This window comes from Halyomorpha halys, unplaced genomic scaffold (genome assembly GCF_000696795.3).
Source record: "Halyomorpha halys isolate HHAL.00 unplaced genomic scaffold, Hhal_1.1 Scaffold256.1, whole genome shotgun sequence".
Classification (NCBI taxonomy): Eukaryota; Metazoa; Arthropoda; class Insecta; order Hemiptera; family Pentatomidae; genus Halyomorpha; species Halyomorpha halys.
The window spans coordinates 686,655-700,421 of record NW_027108006.1 but is presented as its reverse complement, the minus strand read 5'-3'; the positions used below and the strand labels follow the sequence as shown (position 1 = coordinate 700,421).

The 13,767-nt window shown below is 30.3% G+C and overlaps 1 protein-coding gene across 1 annotated transcript in view; it reads left to right on the top strand.

The window, feature by feature from the left end:
- PCB (Pyruvate carboxylase) overlaps positions 1–13,767 on the top strand; it is a 576,937-nt gene that overhangs the window by 187,239 nt on the left and 375,931 nt on the right. The window lies entirely within an intron of this gene.

Sequence of the window (13,767 nt, the reverse complement as noted above, 5' to 3'; positions counted from 1 at the left end):
AAAAGGGGGTTTATTTTTTAATTTAAATTTTTTCAATTTAAAAGCCACGGGTTGTCCACCCCTCATATATTTTATATACGTAAGTGATAGTAAAATCTGACTGTTGTAATAACTGCTGTGGAAAAATGATAAATTCATTTATACACATATATCTTTTTTTTACTTTTCAAAACTTTACTTATTGATAGATATTACAATTTGCTACAACGTTATTAGGAAGTAGTTGATAGTAATGCTATAACTGATCATACTCATACTAAAATTGAAAAGAATATTTAAACAAATAAATAAAAAATTACTTAATAATAAATAGAATCTCTCTCTAAACACATATAAACAGGAAGATAAAGAAAATGAATACAATCAAACTGTAATAAACAAAATTAGAGGTACTTAAAATGTTTGATTGACAATATTTCTGTTGCTATGAAAAATTTTATTTAAGGGTTTCTTAAAGCATTATAACGATTATCAACTATGTCCCTGCATAGAGTATAATATTTTACCAAAAAATTAAAAAAGTGTACAAAGGAATGAGATCAGATACTTTTGCTATTTTGATTTTTCAAATTTGTTTTTGGCAGTTGCGTTAAAACCACTTCTCCTTTAATTAGTTACCAAATTCTTTCATAACTCTCATATATCCATTATATATTATAAATAACATTACATTATAGTGGATTATTTCATATAAACAATACTATTGCGATTTTAAATTTTATTTTCCTGCATCTAATTTTCTGTTGTTTTTTCGTTTTATATGCATCTCCTATACTTTTAGTTTACTTTTTTTTTTTTTTTTTTTTATATCACTATTTATTCAAGTGTATTTTATATTAATACTATTTTACTTCTTCTTTCCCTTTATTTGTATATAATTTTCTTTTCATTTATTTTTTACCTTTTTTATTTTTAATATCTTTATTAAAATTTACAACTGTATATTACATAACACATTCAGTAAATTTGATCTTAGTTAAGATGGAGTGTTACAGGCGTGTAGAGAAACTACCCCGTAGTAGCACTCTAATGACATTTTACATTACAAGTCTCGTGGCCATCTTCTTTTCAGGCGCCTTGGAGGTTTGTCAGGAATGGAAGAGGATGCATGTTAGAAACTAGTGGGTTTGGGTGGATAGGGATTTTATAATAAAAGGAGTGAAATCTGGTTCAGGCTAGATCGGTTACATAGGGAACATTAAGGTCTTTATGTATGATTTTATTTGTAACAAAGTAAGGAGCTTTGAGGATTTTACGAAGAATTTTGATTATAAGGATTGGATACGAGAGGAATTCGAAGGTTTAATGGAGCCCCAAAGCTCAACTCCGAATGTCCAGATTGACCGTATTACAGTCATGTAGATCAGTCTTTTGTAATTAGTTTGTCCAGTAAGTGCTGTAAAAGTCGAAATAGGCATGCAGTTTTCTGTCTTTCCAGTCTTGTGCGAGGATTCCAGGTTAATCGTTTGTCAAGATAGCGGATCTGTTCGACAGGGGTAAGAGTAACATTATTCAATGAAACTGCAGGGCAGTCGAAGGGTAAAGGTGATTTGATGGGATTTGTTGGAATTTGTCTTAAACCTCCAATTAAGACACCATTCTTTGAGGGATGTGATATGGGAGAGTTTAGGATACAGTTAATGGGTTATTGTTTACTGCGAGCACCCATGTGCCATACGTGGTGAGGATAGTGTTAGGATTAGTTAAAATGTCATTATACCTTAATTTACCTTTTTGTATCTTATTGCTGTGATATGATACACAGCAAAGTGGGGCGAAACGTTGAATAATAAATAGTTGAAAACAATTTTGCTCGTTTTGCCCTGAACCCTGACCTTCTTCATATTTTTAAAAATAATGTTTTGGATTTTATTCAACCATATTTGAGGTTCAGAGTTTTACTTTTAAGATGCGAGACGTTCTGAATATTTCGAAACTTTTTTAGTCACGTTTCAACACAACCGGAATACTATTAACAGTCCATTGCCAGAGGAATCGCTACAATATTCTGCTTCCGACAGGTGTCAGTCAGAATGGCCGCTAAGGGTTTTTCAAACGTTCCAATCTACTCAGAGGGAAAAAAAAAACTGAAATAGGGAAGGTAAATGTTTCTGACAAGTATCTGAAAGAAATGTGTTTTAGATGGTAGAGATGTGACATCGAGTAATTTTGCAAGCCATAGGGATCAAACAACTATAATATATAACTACTGCTAAATTTGTTTAAAAATAAGTTCATAAATATCTAAAATCTAACTTGAATTATAGTAATGTAGGTTGTAGGTTTTTTGATTTATCGGCCTTCATTAATGACCAAGAGAGAAATGTTACTTTATCTTCAAATTTGATGTTTTATGTTCTTAAGTAAAATCCAAAAAATTGAATAATCACAGATGCGACCACGCCTATACTAAGATAAAATAGGTTTTATTTATATTAGGGGAACATGCGGGCTCTATGACCTGAGGCTAATATTAATAATAATTTTAAATTATATTATTTCAAAATTTTTTTTGAGACAAGGTAATTATTTATTAAATAAAACCAAAAATTGTATCCAATTCTGTCTCAACACTTTATTTCTACTAGTCCAACGTTTCGGCCATTCAAGCCATCTTCAAGGACATCTTCAATACAAAATCATTCAATCATTGAATAATTATAGGAATTATACAATCTTTTGTATTGAAGATGTCCTTGAAGATGGCTGGAATGGCCGAAACGTTGGACTAGTAGAAATAAAGTGTTGAGACAGAATTGGATACAATTTTTGGTTTTATTTAATTAATAATAATAATAATTTATTTATTTGTTTATGGGCCAACCCCCCGTACAAATAGAGTTAGCCTGTGAAATACATGAAATAGATAATCAATTGTAGTAATTTTACAAAAAGGATGTGTTAAAGATCGTTTATATAAAATAATAATAAACAATATAACCAAGCTGGGCTATCCACATTCGTTAGAATAAAACAGTAAAATAAAAAACGTCACTTCGTATTTAATAATATAAAATAAAAAAAAACTATACCTCCTATTGGGACGATAGGTATCCAGCTCTAAGGAAAAGGTTTTGCATTACATATATAAAAAACAGTTTAAGGTCCAATCCTGAGGGTACAGACAGAAATTCATACAACTGATTTAGGCTAATATTGCTTAGCTTCGGCATGTATCGGATTCGGTTCTCATGTTACGCGGGGCAATTTGTCAAAAAATGAAAATAATACTCCAGGGCCGTTCCTTCACAAGCTGGACAAAGCTTCTGTGGGTCCAAAGTATATTTGTGAGGACCGACACTTAGTGTAATTACATATTTACCGGAAAGTCGTTGTTGGGCAATTATTCTTAAGTGAGTTATAGAGCAACTGATCTTTAGGTAGCTTTGAGGAACATCCGTTTAATGAAAACCCTACTCTACTAAGGGTTATGACCTGAGACTACTTTACTCCTATATAATATGTAATATAGAGTATTTTTCGATAACTTTTTTAGACTACGCAAAAAAAATATTTTATACAGATTTTTGGGATCGTCTTGAAGTGAACGAAAATATTGAACAATTTTTTTTTACTTTTGCATTGTTGTAAAACTTCATTGTTTGCCAAGGTACAGATTTATTTTATTTATTAATAAATAATCGTTGATTTAGGTGGAAATACATGAATATAAAATTATTTCCTGCCAAGAAGACTACATTTCTGACAAAAGATAAAGCGTTAAAACAGTGGTATTAACGTTAATTTTAACAAGATACGTCCCGGCTTTTCTAATTCCGAACGGTTGTTTTTATTTTTGTGTTTTACTTATCAATAACCGTTCTTGAACTTTGGGGGAACCGCTAAACCTTCGAACATCAAACGTATCCAAGATCCTTAGAACCATAGCCAATGTACCCTGTTATGTTTCCAACAGAACATTACTCTATGATCTTCACATCCCTTTTGTCCTTGACCTCATACTACCGAATTCTCAAAATTCCATTTAAACTTTTCTAATCATCCCAATCCTTTGGTTCAATTCTTATCCAGTTCCACTCATCATTACAATCCACATCGAAGTTTGAAAGACTGAAAGAAGGGCACTGGTCAAAAGACCTTTTTTTAGAATAAAATAAACAATTGGAGTTCTAGCAATAGTCAGATGCTCCGCTCATGTAGAGTGATTTCGGGTTTAGCGCACTTACTCAGCCTCCACTGGATTATTCCTAGTTACGCGGTGAGGGAGCTGCGCTGGGATCTCGAAGTGCCCTATCTACCCCTCATACATGGGGGTTAGAGTGGCTCGAAGATACCCAGGTCGAGATTTTATATAATTTATTATTTTTTTTTTTTTAAATTTTTGGTTTCATATTCCTTTTGTCCTTGACCTTATACCAACAGAATTCTCAAAATTCCAAATAAACCTTGATAACCATCCTAATCCTTTGGTTCAATCCTTTTCTATTTCCACTCATGATTGCGGCTTTAGCGCACTTACTCAGCCTCCTGTGGCTCATTACCAGTGACGCGGTGAGAGAGCTGCACTGGAAACTTGAAGAGCCCTTACTCTACCCCTCATGTGTGGGGGATAGAGTGAGCTTGGGGATCCTTAGGTCGAGATTGTAAATATTGCATGTAATTTGTCTTACTTAGTTTGATTATATTTATTTCATTTATTAAGTTTTCTTTTTATTAAGGTGTTTAGCATTGTGGATATTGCGATCTTGGCGGAAAATATTATTTTGGACTCCCTGGGGATCATACACCATCACCTGCATGGGAATTAGCTCGGAGATTATTCTTTGTTTTATTTATTCATTTTAATATGTTGACCTCTCAATTTGTGTGTTTTAACGTATTTATTCATTAAATTATTTTATTTTATTATTACTATGTTTTTTTTTGTGTTTTAAACTTATTTATCCATTCAAGTGTTTCCTGTAACCGGTTTTTTTTTTATTATATTTTCCTTTTAATCTATGTGTTATTCTTATTCTCGTAAAATGTATCTAGTTCTTTGTTCTTGGTAGACTGATCTACTGCTGTGACTATAAATGATGGTCTGATCTCACAGTACCGTCTAATATTGAATTTTTTTAGCGGGTCACTCAAGAGGATCTAGGAGGGTGAATTCTGGAGAGCGAATTTGTTGATCGGGTGAATTGAATAATTGAGCAGAAATGAGAAAGAAAAATTGGAATGAATGAAACATTTGTATTGGTAGTACAGACCGAAATGGATTGTAAAAGGAAACTGTAGGGGTGAAAAAAATTGTTTATTATATCCTATTATTGTATATCTCTTTTTTTGATGATTATACCATGTATGTGTAATGTATATATGTCCGATTACGGATTGATAAGTATGCTGTGTGAGATAGCAACCTAATGTATTTAGGCAGCATAGATGAATAAATAAAGTATTTCTCTCTCTCTCATATAGAAATTTATATTTTTTATTATATTTGATGTTTTTACTTTTTTTTAATTTTTTTTTTTATGAAAGTGTACGATTATTAATTAAACCTATTACTCATTGCCCATGCTTGTAGATTGTAATAATACTTATCAATAAATAAAGTAATTAATTAACTTATCTATAAAATACTAAGTTACTTTAAGGGAATATTTTTTAAACCTTCGTCATTTAAGCCCTGTCAGATTATTTCAATGGGGATTAGGCCTTACCGATATTAAATTTCATTCTATTTTGCATTGACCTGCCGAGTTTAATAGAGAAAACTGAAAAAAATAAAATAATGTGAAAAATCTATTTTAAAAGTCAGTATATTTTACCTAAAATGTTACTGGTTTTTTTTAATGCCTTTTCATACAAAAAAGAAATATTTTAAACATCACTATACAATGTTGAATGAAGAGCATTAAAAACTTCTATATGTAACCAATTAAATTTATTTTATTAATAGGAATATTTTTAAAATATACGGTATTACAAATTATTAGGAATCTTTTTTTTTTCATAATACCTCATACAGTTTAAACTTTGAAGTTTTTTTTCTGAGCTTAAAAGATATAAATTTCCGATAAAATAGCAAAGTGCTTAAAAAAGAATTCTAAAAAGAGCTACTTCAAAAAAGTTCTAATTTTGTCCCGTTCCGGTTTTGTCAAAGAGGTCTCGTTCGAGCAATTAATGGCAGTTTTGAAGAAGCTTTAGATCTAACCCATCCTCAAAATATGTGAACTTATGAGTGTGTATGAATATATAATTTTTATTTTGTTCAAACTTCTTTTTATTCATCAATTAAGTATCCTTTCGATCATATTTTAAGTATTAAAAATAAGTACCAGTGGTTTTAAGTTTGTTCATTTGCCTAAAGTTTTTAATATTTTTTTTACAATATTAATAATCAATTTTTTAAGTTATTAAGGTAAAGAAAACTTCCAAATAGATTTTATATTATTCTATATTTTGTTCTTGTACAAAGTTTCGGAATATAACCCCATACTCATGTACTATTGTATCCTAAAATTTTAACAAATAGTTAGTTCTTATCAACAATATTTATCTATACGTTATATGTATACAATTCAAATTGTTTTAATCAATATTTACCTCATATTTGTTATTTTTTTATATAATGTAGTGTAATATAATGAATAGACAAAACTAAAATTATCCAATTGTAAAAAATTTTAATTTTTAACTTAAATTACAAAATGGATTAAAATTAAACGTATCAAAAAGGGGGTAAAAAAAAACCCAGCATATTGGTTTGTACTACATGGATGAGTGAATGCACCACTAGCGAAGAACATTAATTTAAAAAATGTGGTTAAATACATAATACATTTACTTATGAAATAACAACATTTTACAATGGAAATTGACAAATATGAGGTAAATATTACAAGAATTTAAATTGTAAGATACAAAGTGTTACTAAGAATTATTGGTCACAATTTTATGATACATAGTACATGAGTATAGGATAATATCCGGGAACGATGTACAAGTACAAAATATTGAACAGGGTATATTTTAATTGGAAGTTTTGTTCACCTTAACAATTTAAAAAATTAATATCATCAACTTAAAGAAAGAAAATCCAGAATATTAATTTTGATTTATTTTTGTAACTTTTATTTGTTCTAATTATTAATTTTGTTAGTTTTAGAGTATTTTTTTTCTGAGCCAAAATATGAATGACATAAATATTAATGTTTTGTTATTTTCATTTAATTATAGCTGTAAATTAATATTAAAATTGGAATATTACTGTATGAGCCTTAATTTGAAACATACTGCATCTTTCCAACCGAAAATTATAGTTTTCATAGTTATTTTCCTCTTTTTTTATATTGGTATAAGAAGTGTTTTTAAGTAGACTTTATCAAATGACATTAATCACCAATCATCTACACAGAAAATTAGTTGTTTTCTGAAAATACCCCTAATTGCCCCAGTCGTAGCCAAGCAGGACGGGATCCATAGTACAAGAAAAAAATGGATAAAAGGTCAGTTTCTTCACCCCAATTTTCTATGACATTAATGAAAACTATGTATAATTACTAGTCAAAATTGATAGGACTGCCAAGTGGGAATGAAACATTAGCTGTTTCAAAACTTAAAAAAAAAAATACTTTTCTTTGGAAGCCTCACATCTTTAAAACTACCTATAACACTAGAAAACCTATTAGAACATCATTCAAAGTAGAGTACATTCTCTAAAATACGAACCCTAACAGAGTTATTTACGTTCAATAGTTTCCGAGCTCCAGTTTTATTAAAAGATAACGATTTATAACAAAACAAAGAGAAATAAGAAGTTTTTAATTGGACGAACAGATATCTCCCAACACTCAAATTAAAACTACTATAATAGTACAAGAGCCCAAGAGGAGAAAAAAGGCAGTTATCTCATCCCAATTTTTGATTACTTTAATGCAAACTATGTATAAATACTAGTCAAAATTGACGAGTCTGCCAAATATAGGTAGGGGGAATAAAAAATGGCGGCTGTTTCAAAGTGATAAAAAAAAAATTATTTTTTCATTCAGAGCTCTATATCTTAAAAAGTAGCAACAACACAAGAAAACCTGAGAGAGTCATTTAAAGAAGAGTAAATTTGCTAAAATGTGAGCCCTTATAGAGTTATTTACGTTAAATAGTTTTCGAGATATAGCTTTTAAAAGCTTAACATTCATAAAAATGCTGTATGGTACGTACTAAAAGATCAGTAGTTAGTGAATTTATTTTGAAAAATTTATGTTTCAAAAATCCTTTGGCGTACAGATGTCCATTAAATTGATAGATTTATTTATTGATAGATATTACAATCTGCCTCACAGTTGTGGGCAATAGGTAATATTGATGAATGATCTCATACATACTAAAATAAAAAAAATAAATAAGTAAAAAAAAAAATAATAAAATAAAATAAAAAAAACTCTCTTAAAATATATACAAACAAAAGAATAGACAAATGAACATAATCAGACTATCTGTATGAAAAATAAATAAATAAAATAACATAATGATAAAATAATATATACAATATTTACAGAATCGACCTGAGGATCCCTGAGCCCACTCTATCCCTCACGTGTGAGGGGTAGAGCAGAGCTCAAGAGATCCCAGCGCATCCCTCTCGCCGCATCACGTGTCTGAGATGTCTATTAGCACTCAAATTAAAGCTAGTGTAATGAGCTATAAAGTAGTTTATAATGTTTATCATCGTAGGAGTAATAGTTTACATGAAATTTGCTAAAATAAATTGATTTATAGTTGTTCGGACAAATTTTCATTTGTCAAATTTATATTCATATGCGAATATCGTAAAAAGTACTACCCCTACGAAGATATGTGTCATAAACTACTTTATAGTAAGTTAACTTTCCTTTATTTTGAGTGTTGACAGACATATGTGCGTCTTATGGATCTAGAGATATTTTTTTTTCAAAAATCCAACATTTTTCACAAAATACTAGAAATTAACATATTTCTATATGATATTTCGTCAACTATCAAATAAAAACTACTAGTTCTATAGAGATAAACATTAATAACTATTTTGTAGTAAATTTAACTAGCTTTAATTTGAGCGCTGGCAGACATCTATACGTCCGATGGTTTCTAAAATTAGATTCTGTTTTTTTAGTTTATGAAAAACTGTAAAGAGCTAAGAACCTTTTCTTGGAACTCATGTGAGTGACAATTCAAGTAAAATTCGTGGTTAATTTTTTTAATTTAGAAGCAAAACTGCATGTGAATACTAAATCACTGTTTTTTTTTTTTTTAAACGTATGTCACCAAAGATTTTTTTTACACCATTTTCAACCCTAAATTTGCTGTCTACTCCGAAAATTAATAATATAATCCAGGTTTTAGTACTGGTAATTCCAAAAAGAAATAGGTTTTATCCACCGTTCTATTATTTATCGGTTATGTTACAAGAATCATTATCTTGTTTAATTTTTTTTTTCATAAAAACCAGAACTGAAAAAAACCAATGCGATTATGGGTTATTTAAGTATGTTTGAAAATTTATTTCATTACTGGTTACATAGAGAGAAAAATACTTTATTCATCTATGCTGCCTAAATACATCAGGTTGCTACATCACTAATGAATCCGTAATCGGACATATATAAATTACATATAATTACATGGTATAATAAAATAAAAAGAAAACAGTTTTTACCCTACAGTTTCCTTTTACAATCAATTTCAGTTTATACACCAAATACAAATATTTCAATTCATTCCTTTTTTTTCTTTCCCTTTCCTGTTCCTTCAATTTCACCATTTCACAATTTTTAATTTACCCGATCAACAAATTCACTCTCCCGAATTCACCCTCCTAGATCCCCTCCAGTGACCCGCTAAACAAATTCACTATTAGACGGTAATGTGAGATCAGACCATTAATAATATTCACAGCACTAGATCAGTTTACCAAAAAACAAACAAATAAATACATTTGACTAGAACAAGACTAACACATAGATTCAAGGGAAAATATAATAAAAAGCCGGTTACAAGAAACACTTGAATGGATAAATAAGTTTTTAAAAAATAAATAACAGTACTAATAAAATAAAATAATTTATAATAATTATCTACAAAAATTAAAAATCCACTGTCATCCGCTTATTGTAACTATCATCTGTATTAATTATTCTCAAAGATCATGAAAATTCATGTTTGAAGTTTTTTTTTTTAATTTATTCAATCATTTGCTTCTAGTATTGTTTTTTTCTTTTCTTCTTTCTTTCCATTTAACGACTCATTGATAATTTTTTTCCTTCTTGATAAGCCTAAAAACTAGTCAACAGTCTTTCAAACCGACTCCAGACTCTTCAATGGGGCAGCTGAAAGTTGGCACAATGCTGGTTGACATTTTCCATTTGAGAGGGACCAGGCTGAAAGGGAACATAGTAAATTGGAATAGCTCTGGTTTTTTATTCCCGACCCACTTTTATTGGGTATCAACTGTTGTGATTCCTAGCTGATGATTATTTGTCTTTTTTTTCCCTTTTCATTATACTTTTCAGAAAAATGATAATAAATAAAATTCGAAAAAATAAAATAAAATTTTCAAAATATATAATCCTTCTAACGATCCTAATCCTTTGGTTCAATCCTTATCTAGTTCCACCCATCCCTACAGCCCACCTAGACGGTTGAAATGGCAGTGGCCAAGAGACTTATTGTAGTACACTTGCTCTGCCTCCACTGGTTCAATACCAGTGATGCGGCGAGAGGGATGCGCTGGGATCTTTTGAGCTCTACTCTACCACGTGGGGGATAGAGTGGGCTCAGGGACTCTAAGGTCGATTGTGTAAATATTGTATATAAGAGTATAAATGTGACTATAGATTTTTTTTTATTATTATATATTTTTTCATACACATAGTTTGATTATGCTCATTTTCTTTGTCCTGTTTTTATACATTTTAAGAGAGATTTTATTTATTTTTATGTGTTTTTTTCCATTTATTTTTTTTCTTATTTTAGTATGAATGTGATTATTCATCACTATTACCTATTTCTTATCAAGAAATAAAATTTTATATTAAAATAAAATAAATTAGTTATTCATAAAAAAATACGTTAGATATATAATATTGTCTGACAATAAACGGTTCACAAAATCGCAACGTAAACTATTTATTAGTAATTAACGTTTGGCCCAACTTAGAAGGACTACATCAAGGATAAATGAAATCAAGATACAAACATTAGAGTGGCCCCAATGGTTAGTTCCTCTACATGTCTGTATCACTTCATTTTTGACCAAAACATTTTTTTTTCTTTTGCCATAAAACGTATATTTTATGGTTCTTAAGATGGGAAACCTTTATTCTGCCTATGTTTATTTATTTTTTTAATACCAGATCGGTCTGGTGGGCCTTTCATGCTTAGTATTACAGTTATGTTTCTTTTTTATTGACAATTTATTATGGAGAGAAGGTATAGTCTAAAAATTTATAAGAAGAGCTTTAAACAAAAATGTCAATTATAGATTTATTAAAATGAATAATTGACTTGTAATGAGAAAAAATGTTAGTTTAAGAAAAATACGAACAAAAAAATAAATAATTAATACAATTGTAGTAATGTCAATAATAGAATTAATAAATATAGAATTTATTACAGGATGTCCTGCTGCATGCTGGGCTTCAGTCTTCGGGTTGAGGTTTGGTTTCCCAAGTTGTAGGTCACTGCTCCTTTAACTGTCGGTAACTGGGAGTGGAATATTATGAACCGTTTTTTATATAGTCCTCCCTTGATTCTATTTTTAATTCCCGAAGCTAAAAATAGACAATTTTTTAAGAAACCAAGGGCCATCTCTCTGTGATTTTTAAGAATTTATTTTGTAATTACTGTATCTTTTTCTTTTTCATATTGGATACCGCCCCTTTGACATCGCAGCCGTACATCAGCAGTGGCCTGAGTATTGTTTTAAAAATAAGAATTGATTTTTTTGGTTTTAATTAGGGTTTTCAATTTACGTTGGGACATAGCTTTGCTTACTTTTTGTAGGTTTCTGTTAGTTTAAAGTTGATATTAGATGTTTTTGGTTTTAGTTTGGAATTTCTATTCAGGATAGGATATATCATTGCTAACCTTCCGCAGGTTTGAGTTAGTTTTATGTTGATATGGTGATTCCAGGTAAGGCGGCGATCCAGTTGAATTCTCAGGTATCTTGCTGTTTCACTGGCAGGATTCTATAGTACATTTCTACCTTTGAGGGTTAGTTCGGGTGGGTTTGGTTGGTCTCTGAGAGAGATACGTTTAGTGAATTATTGTTCTAGATAATTAAGGTGTCTTTGCTAAGTATTTCTAACTGTTATTATGTCATCATGTTGAGTATACTGCTGTATCGTCAGCAAACATGGGCTATAGAGAAAGGACTGATGCTTTTGGGGCACCGATATGGATATGTCTGAGGGTAGAATTCGTGTCATTTATTCCAATAGAAAATGTTCTGCTGTTTAGGATGGAGCTCAGAATGTTGCATGAGTACTTTGGAGTGTCCACTCTCCTTAGCTTGTATAGGAGACTTCGATGACCAGACCTTATCAAACGCTTGTTCGAAGACCAAAAACGATACCAGGGTATGCTTCTTCAATTCAAAAAATGGGTAACAAACTTATGGGCCTATAGCTGCTGATTTGTTTAACAGGCTTGTGGATTACTATGGGTTCAGCTTACTTCCACGTATCAGGAAAATATCCAGTAGGCAGGCAACTGTTAAAACTTGACGCTATGAAAACGACAGCTTTCCTGGGTAACATTTTGATTGCTATGACTGGTATCAAATCACGTCCAACACGTTTCGTTATTTTAAGCCTTTTAATTAGTTTTTGGATTTCTTCTAGGATCGCGAATTTAGGTGTTGGCTGAACTGTTGTGAGGGGGAGACTTTTCTGCCTCGAATATTCCAGTTTTACAAAAAGATAACGAAGTAATACGCATATGTTTGCAATTAGGAGAGATCAGGTGGTCTCGGTTTTTTTTTTTTCGATTCAAACCTGTCTATTTTTTCTCCTTTAATTATTCATCAGAATACTTTAATTTTTGTTTTTATTCATTGTTTATTATTTCCCACAATGAGAACTGGTAATTTCAGATTAACAAAAATAAAGGCAATGCGGTGTTTATCTAAGGTGTGACTGTAGATTAATATAAAGAGAAGACAGGTAAAGAGTGTAATCAGTTATGATACACAAATAAGTAAAACTTTTTTATTTGTGCCGACGTTTCGAGCTAAATTTCAGGCTTTATCATGGCTGAAAAACAAAAACAAGATAAAAACCTTAATTCAGAGAAAAATAAAAAGGAATTAATAACAAACAAACATGGAAATATATATAACAATTCATTTAGTAGATAGTAGATGATACTAATAAAAGATAAAACATAATAATGTTGAGGTAAGACAATGCCCGTATGAATATAGAAATTATCTCGATTAATAACCAAATAATTAGCGAATTGTCTTAACGTATGCCGAACGTTTACAGACTCGTCGCGTCATTAGATGATAAAACACGCATGTCAAAAATTCTTTGTCGGTATTGAAAACGCCAATCAAAACAAACATGTAATTGATTTAATTACAGCAATATCCACTGATCTTAAAATGAACATAGGGGTATTCATGGTATTGTGAAATTGTTGTTAAATGTAAAATATTTTACCATGTTAAATGCTAAGATTGTGAGCCTATTTAAAGTCATGTTAAATGTTAAATGCATGAGAGCTCCTAGCGGATTTTCTTAGCAACTTGTTTAGTAACCTTTCCTTCCAAAACTTCTT